Source organism: Otolemur garnettii, unplaced genomic scaffold (genome assembly GCF_000181295.1).
Source record: "Otolemur garnettii isolate 467f Iridium unplaced genomic scaffold, OtoGar3 scaffold00003, whole genome shotgun sequence".
NCBI lineage: Eukaryota > Metazoa > Chordata > Mammalia > Primates > Galagidae > Otolemur > Otolemur garnettii.
The window spans coordinates 25,233,712-25,241,670 of record NW_003852398.1 but is presented as its reverse complement, the minus strand read 5'-3'; the positions used below and the strand labels follow the sequence as shown (position 1 = coordinate 25,241,670).

Genomic DNA, 7,959 nt, shown 5'->3' with positions numbered 1-7,959 from the left:
CCCAGGAGTTGGAGGTTGCTGTGAGCTGTAATGCCACGGCATTCTACCCAGGGGGACAGCTTGAGGCTCTGTCTCAAAAAAAAAAAAAAAAGAAAGAAATTGAAAAGCCTTTAAGTTATCATTTTTGTTTTTAATCACTGTCTCTTCAACTAGAATGAAAAAATAATTTTAATTGTTGTATTACCAGTTGATTTATCAAAAGCCTTATATAAAAAGTCTCTTGAATTGGGTCATCTTCAAATTTATTTTTAATCTGTGGTTGTTTGTTTAGCAATGATATTGCAGTTTTCAAAACTGGAGGTTCAAAGGTCTTTGACAAATTTTAAAAACTCCCTGACTAGCTTTATTGCAATGCCCACATGTATGCCATTGTTTTGTAATAATTTACTGACAAAGTTTACAGCCTGAGCACCCATACTACTTGTCCTGAAGTTCATGCCAAAGAGTTAATAATTATGCAGACACCATAAGAACTATGTCCAAGATGGACAGGCCAGCCAGCCTTCCAGGTCCCCGTGCTGCTCCTCAGGCTGTGGCACCATTGCCACAACTGTTACTTCTGTTGCTGTCTTGAGGTCTCTCACATACAGATGGCGCTACTAGGCCAATTGCTCTCAGGGCCATGCCACTTGCCTTGCTTGTTGGCATTTTTATGTTAACTTATTTCTTCCTCCCCATACCTCCTATGAACCATCTGTGAGATTTAGGAAGCTGATTTTTTTTAAGGGAATATTACATATTATAAAATTTAAATTTCATTCTTTCATGAAGAATCTCATCTGTAGGGAGTTTTAAGATTGCTCAGTGAATGATAACAACCACCCATAACTTAGTGGCTTCAGTCAGCAGCATTAATTTATTGCTGCTTATGAGTCTGTGCATTAGTAGGGCTCACCTGGGTAGTTCTCTACATTGTATAAACTATGGCTATGGTCATATGAAGGGTCAACTGGTTTGGAATGTCCAAGATGGCTCATTGGAGGTTCAACTGATTTAGAATGTTTGAGATGGTGGCAGTTGGTCTTTGCTGTGGGCTAACATCTTATGTAAGGGTGTCATTTGGAGCACTTTGACTTTCCTCCATGTAGCCTGTCCAAGTGGCTCACTTAGACCTCCCTATAAGTGCCATAGTTTTGGGACCATCATACCTCTTCAATGGTGACTGGATCCTAGAAGTGGAAAATGGGAAGCTGTCAGTCCTTTTTAAGGCCGAGGACAGGAACAACATAAAATTACTTCTGCAGCATTCTACAATTTAAATGAGTCAGAGGGCCAGCTCAGATTCAAGAGGAACAGCAGAAGGAGTTGTTCATTAGTGGTCATCAGTGTAAGAGATTACCTTAGCCCCCCATTCTTTTTATTTCCAAATGTGCCTGTTCATCATGGGTATCCTGTCCTTTATTCCTTCACTGAATGTTGGGTGTGGGGGCAAATTGTGATTTTTAGTTTATGGATCTCTAAATTAAGAAAAGGTACATCTGAAACTTATGTAGAAACTATCATGAGATCTTGGGCTTTGAGTTTTAGGCCAAGATGAAGAAAATGTTGGTTGTATCACTTAAAGAGGGGGTGAGGATATTTTCATTCTAAAGGAAAGGGGGTAAATATTTGTGAATATCCAGGAAAGTGGACTTGCAGATGGAATTATTTTTCAAAACTATTTACTGTTCTTTCCTATCAGAACCCTTAAATGGATATATTAAGTATTGCTTCATGACAAATTATGACAAATTATGACTTTAAAAACACATGTTTATTATCTTACAGATTTTATGGATAAGAATTCCAAGTACAATTTAGCTAAGTCCTTTGCTCTGCTGTTTTTCTAAAGTTATAATGAAGTTGTCAGCCAAGACTGGGGGCTCATCTGAATGTTCAATTGAAAAAGGATCTGCTTCCAAGCTTACTCAAGTGACTGGCAGAATTCATTTCCTTGAGGATTTTTTCATTGTTGGCTATCACCTTGAGCCAACCTCAGTTCCCTGTCCTTGGCATTCTCTCTCCACAGTGCAGCTTTCAACTTGGCAGAATGTCTCATCCAAATCAGGAAGAGGATCCACTAGGAAGGCAGAGGATATAGTCATATGTGATATAGTCTCAGGATGACATCCTATCACCTTTGACATAGGAAAAAGTGCGTCAGAGTTCTTATCCACGTTCAAGGGGACTACACAAGGGATGAATATCAAGAGGTGGGGATTATCAGGGACTACCTTAGAGTCTGTCTGTCACACCAGGGTCCTTGCTGAGGGCCAATTAGACTTTTTACAACACACATTTCAGAATTGCACATATGGCTTATTTCAGGCAATGAAGTATGGTAGAAAATGATACATGTATGTGCTGCTTTTAAGGAGATTTAAGAATTGTCATCTTGTATACCACCTCCTCTTTTTCCCTCAAGCAATTTCTCAGATATTCATCAGCCTGACTCTTGGAGCCAACACAGTCTAGGTATGTAAAAGCAATAAGAAATTAACTCTATTTGTTGAAAGTGATTGGAATTGTAGGAAAGTTTTTAACTGCAATATAATTCAGCTAAAGCTGACTGGCATAGCTGAGCTAAGAGATAACAGAAAGAGATGGTGAAGCATCCAGGAGCTAGCAATAGTGGGGAGCAATTACTGCTCTGGACCAGAAAGGACACAGGCACTAGGTGAAGCCCTGCAAAGGGGGATCCAAGGAACCCCTAGGAAACTGCTAGTCTCACTCTCATCTTTAGATCCAGTAGCAAGGAGAAGGTGGCTAAAAATAAGATCTTAGATAATGTTACCTTTCTGGAGCAGATGAACTAGATAATTGACTAAGGATGAAATAAAATGATAGGATTTTCATACAGATGATTTTGCATGTTAAAAGCCAGGAAGTTGATGAATTTCATACCTGAACACCTATATCTTCTTCACAAAGAAGAATTAGCTATCTGCTGTATGAGGAAAAAATGATGCCTTAAAGAGTAACCATGAGAGTAGGTTGCTGAAGGTGAGCTAAGACAAAGATTATTGAAGTTGAGAATAATGATAGGGACCAAGAAACAATACTACTATTAGTAATGCTAGGAATGCTAGGATTACAAATAATGCCTAACATTACTGACTGTTGACACTGCTGCAAGATACTATGGGAAGAGATAAACATATATTATTCAATTTAGTCTCCATAATGTCTATAGAACAAGCATGATCCCAAATGGACAAGTATGATCTACAAATGAATAAATTAAAATTTAGTTACATGACATAATTTACCCAAAGTCATAAAGATAGCAAACAGAACAGCCAGGATTTGAAGACAGGTCTGTCCAGCTTTAGAGTTAAGTCTTTAAATGCTAAACTGTCCTGCTTTCTAACATTGCCATTTGGATTTCCCTGGGTGATATTAGGCCTTCTGGGCTAGCTGACAATCATCAGATAGTGTGATGGCATAATTGAGAGATTGGTAGATGGCTGACAAAGTGAAATCTAGAACACAGAACTGGGTTGTATAAGTTGGTGCAGGAAGGGAGTTTTTTCATGAGGTGGAAGATGGCTATCCTGGAAGGAGGTGAGGGAAGAGAGGAAAATACAGACCCTTCCTTTCCCCCTTTCTGGTACATGGAAGACAGACACGATACCCATGTCCATTTTGAGGTGGAGCCACAGGAAAGGTGTATCCTGTAGGTGAACTTAGGTTTCAAGTAAACTAAGAATCTAATGTTTTTGGATCTCAGCATTTCTGCCCTAACCCAGGCCGTAACCTGGTATATTAACTAGAAGCTTAAATTTATGGGTTTCTTTTGTTGTCTCTGTTCCTATTTGAATATTAACCAAGAGTTGTTTTGGTTTTTCAGCAATGTATAGTTCAAAGAGATAGTTGTGGGGTGTTCAGAATCTGAGTCCTTTGGTTCCTGGTGGAATCTGATCTGAATCTCTTTATTTCCTACAGCAGAAGACTCTTCTCCTAGCAGGCTGACCCTTGTTCCCATGCAAAACAGTTGATATATTCTAGGATGGATTCCTGGATGATTATTTTCTTTAGAACAATGATGACATTGTGATTTTGGAGGAGTGGGCCATGTATGATAACGCTGTGATTGATCATCTGAAGCTTGAAGGAGCAGTCAATAATATCCCAGGAGCACAATTGGCAAGGTACCAAGTTCTGTAAGCTGGAACATTACAGACAATGCAGTGATGTCACAGCTGAGTTACTGCTAATTAGCATGTCATAACTGTTAAAATGTACACATTTTTGCTGGTAAATATTTTAAATCATCTATTATCTTATACATATATATAACACATACCCCTCAGAAAGTCTGCCCTTCAGAGGGCTCCCTCAGACTTTGATAAAGGAGACTGACCTAGGAATCTTGATAGCATTTTATACTGTCCTCAAGCAATACACATTCTATCACAATTTTCCATCTCTACCTTTCCACCTCTGCCCTCCCATGTGGCTTATATATGCACATACCTATCTCCTTACTATACTGTATGCATCTTGAGGCAGGAATTAAGGCTGGTTCACGTTATCCCAGTAAATACTCTCTATAGTGCTTTATTTATGTGGCTCGTTAATTTGATAAACATTCCTTGAGTCTTGAATATGTATTCTCTTCCTTTATCCTCAGCATCTAGCACTTAGGAAGGACTTAATAAACTTTTATTTTATTCAGTTACTAAAGAAAAACTACTTCACCTAATGCTACATGCCACATTAAACTATCATCTAGACTCAATATCATACAAACTTTTGAAAAATGCAAAATGCTATGCTGAGTGATTTACAGAATACCTTGATATTATAAAATGGATGGTCCTGGCCTCCAATACTGTTTTATTTTTTGGGGTTGGGGAAAAGAGAGAAATTAGATAGATAATAACCATAATTCAAGAATAGCATGTTACAATAGGATTTCAAACGAACTGCTGCTAAGATGCAGAAAGTCAGAGCATATCTAGTTGCAAAGATTGGAGAAGGCATCATGAAGTAAGAGGTGTTTGAAATGGCACCAAAGAATGCATAATATTTGATTAGGCAGACATGTCTGATAGATACTGAGATGTAAAACATGATATGAAAATAGAGTTAGTCCTTTGAAAGAAAGAGATGAAATATCAGGATGGTAAACAAGTTGGATGGAAATTATGGATGAGACTAAATATAAAATAGGAACTATAGACTCGATTAAGAAGACAACTAGATGCCAATGCTATTTTTAAATAGTGTTATAAAATGATCAGATCTCTAATTTTAAAGGATCGTTGTGGCAACATGCATAAATTCAATTGGATAGAGGTGAGATGTTAGAAAAAAGGCTAACCCAGGGAGAGAGTTTTGTAGTAAGTTGGTATGATCTAATAAGGGACTGAAATACAGCATTTAAAGTATACTGAAAAGAGAAATAGGATTAAATTTGGCAATCATTATGGAGAGACAAGGAATTGGAGGTGACTAATGTTTTAAGACCATTTGCTTGGGAAACAATGTTCTTAACTATTTCTCCTCCTCTTAGATGAGTTTGAAGTTCTGTTGCTTTCTTTTTTAGTATTATTAGGGTTTTTAAATAAGTTAGCATAAAAAGAAAGCAATACCAGTCCCTATCTCAACACACAATGAACCTCTATTAGAAAAGTTTCATATGGATAATAAACACAATAACCCTATGAGTAGAGTAAAAACAAGAGGGAAAGTAATTGTCCCATTTATTTTCCTTCTGTACTCAGGGTACTTGTGGATGGAATAATATGAAACATTCACGGATCTAGGAACAAATGAAGTCATTCATAATAAGAAGGGGGATATGAGCCTGGCTAAAATAAGCAGTTACTGTGGGCAAGAAGATACTGATGGAGAGAAGGAGAAAACAAAAGAGTAGTTACATCTCAAAAAAGGAAAAAAAAATGGAATACAAGAATGGGAAACTGGTAGCAGAGAGATCCATTTATAAAAGAGGACACTAGTGTTGGGACCCAGGAGGTTTGATTAGAGCTTGTTCCAATTCAAGGAAACAAAGGGAATGAAAGTCAATGGATCTCTGAAAATGGTAAGTTTTGCCTCATTGAAGGGTCTATACTCAGTGTCTGAGATTGTAGAAGTGATCCCTTCAGATTTACCCAGCCACTCGGGGTCGGGTGTGGGGAGTAGTAGAAATGAAGTTCAGAGCCAGTTCCACCTGTATATTTAGTATTCTTTCCTCCTTGTTGAATACATCTAAGTTAGGCCTTGCTGCCAATCATGCAAGATTGATGAAATCACTCAACACTAAGAAGTCATTCAAAGTAAACCCTATTTTTTTATTTCACTTTTACCTTGCAAGTGAGTAAGATCTTATGAATACTACAGATCTAGATACTTTATCAAGGAAAGATAGTTCGACAAAGACAGGACATAGGGAAAAGAAAATGTATTAATGGCACCATTTGCATCATCTATAAGGTAAAGAAATAGATGACCTATTTAGTCTGTCATTTAGGTGAGCAGTAATACTATTTTATACTATCAACACTTATTTTATAAATGAAAAAAGGGGAGCCCTGAGAGATGAAATGACCCATCTAGAGTGCACAACTAGTGGCTTCCATAGAAGGCTTGGGTGTGTTGATGGAAACCCTTATGCCCCATAGCACTGAGTGGATGCCACTGTCTCCTCTCCCCAAATTGCCATAGGCCATAAGGACAGGTCAAGTGACCCATAAGTCAGCCTTACTGGATTCCCAAACTCACAGAGAGCCTGCTCCCTCTTTGCCCTGCTTCTCGCTTATCTCCCTGATTCTGCTTTCATCTTTGTACAGCATCTGCCTGGGTCAAGAGAAATCTCCTGTGATCTGCATGAGTGCAGTTGAGAACCCAGGCTCCTTCAGGGAATCTGAAAGGTCAAGTTGCATCTAAGCATTCAGTACAGAGATAAGGACAGACTAGGATTTTACACAAGTTTAGCAACAACCACATGCAGAGTGCTGAGCTGAACTAGCTGAAGACAAGCAACTGTGACTCATTTGACTTCTTATGGCCTCAGTTTCCTTCTGGTCTCTGTGAAATGGAGAAGGAAATAATGTTGTTAATTTTCTACCTGCAGTGGGTTCAAATTTGACTTTGCTCTTTAACATTTGTGTCCACTGGGCAAGCCCCTCCTTTCAGAGCCTCAGGCCTTCCCACAGTGCTCTGAGCCACAGGTGAGGGGACAGCAATTAAAACAGTATGTTTGAAATATTCAAAGTGCTAAGAGGAGGTAAGTACTTATTCTTCAACATATCCAAGTGTATTGATTTGGAATGTTGCTCCAGCCTGCCATGATATTTTACACAGCACAGGTTGGTGGTTAAAGAATGTGATTCTGCAGTCAAATTTCCTGAGTTGATCCTAGCTGTACTATTTACTGGTAGTGTGACCTCAGCAAATAACATTGATCCTATATGCTCCTTAGATACCTCACTGCAATACAGAGACAATTACAGTATTTAACTCATACTGTTGTGATTCTTATGAAGATTAAATGAGTAAATACATACAAAAGGCATAGAAGTGTGCTTGGCAAAATTAATCTAGGTTCTATTAGAATTTACAAGAGTCGTTATATTCAGAGCACAGCAGCATAGGTGACTGCAGGTAGTGAGGGAGAGGGAAGACTAAGAAATGTTTTGTGTCCTGGGAATAGCCTGGTTTTTGACCTGGGTGCTAGTTTATCATGTATTCAGTTTGTGAAAATTCACCAAGCTGTATGTTGAAGATATTTGCAATTTTGTCTGTGTATTATACTTCTTAAGAAGGTATTAAAAATAGTGCCTGGGAGATCTTCAGATGTCCAAAGGCTATGAGCATGATAGAGTCCAAGCCTTTATCTCCAAGGATGAAAGGGAAACAAAGCACACATCTGGGTTACAATGGGGGTAAAGAGAAATTTGTACTCAGAGGTGTACATATATACATGATATGCTGAAAGATTTCTAGGTAAAAAAATGGAGAACCAGGGTGGTG

The 7,959-nt window shown here is 38.3% G+C and overlaps 1 protein-coding gene across 1 annotated transcript in view; it reads left to right on the top strand.

Moving 5' to 3' along the window:
• The window catches only part of IRGM (immunity related GTPase M), a 39,466-nt gene extending 35,494 nt beyond the window's left edge, over window positions 1-3,972 (top strand). Inside the window, exon 4 of the mRNA XM_023516724.1 lies at window positions 3,928-3,972. The gene's annotated coding sequence lies outside the window, so the exon portion shown is untranslated. The remainder of the gene's footprint in view (window positions 1-3,927) is intronic.
• Window positions 3,973-7,959: the final 3,987 nt, after the last annotated feature.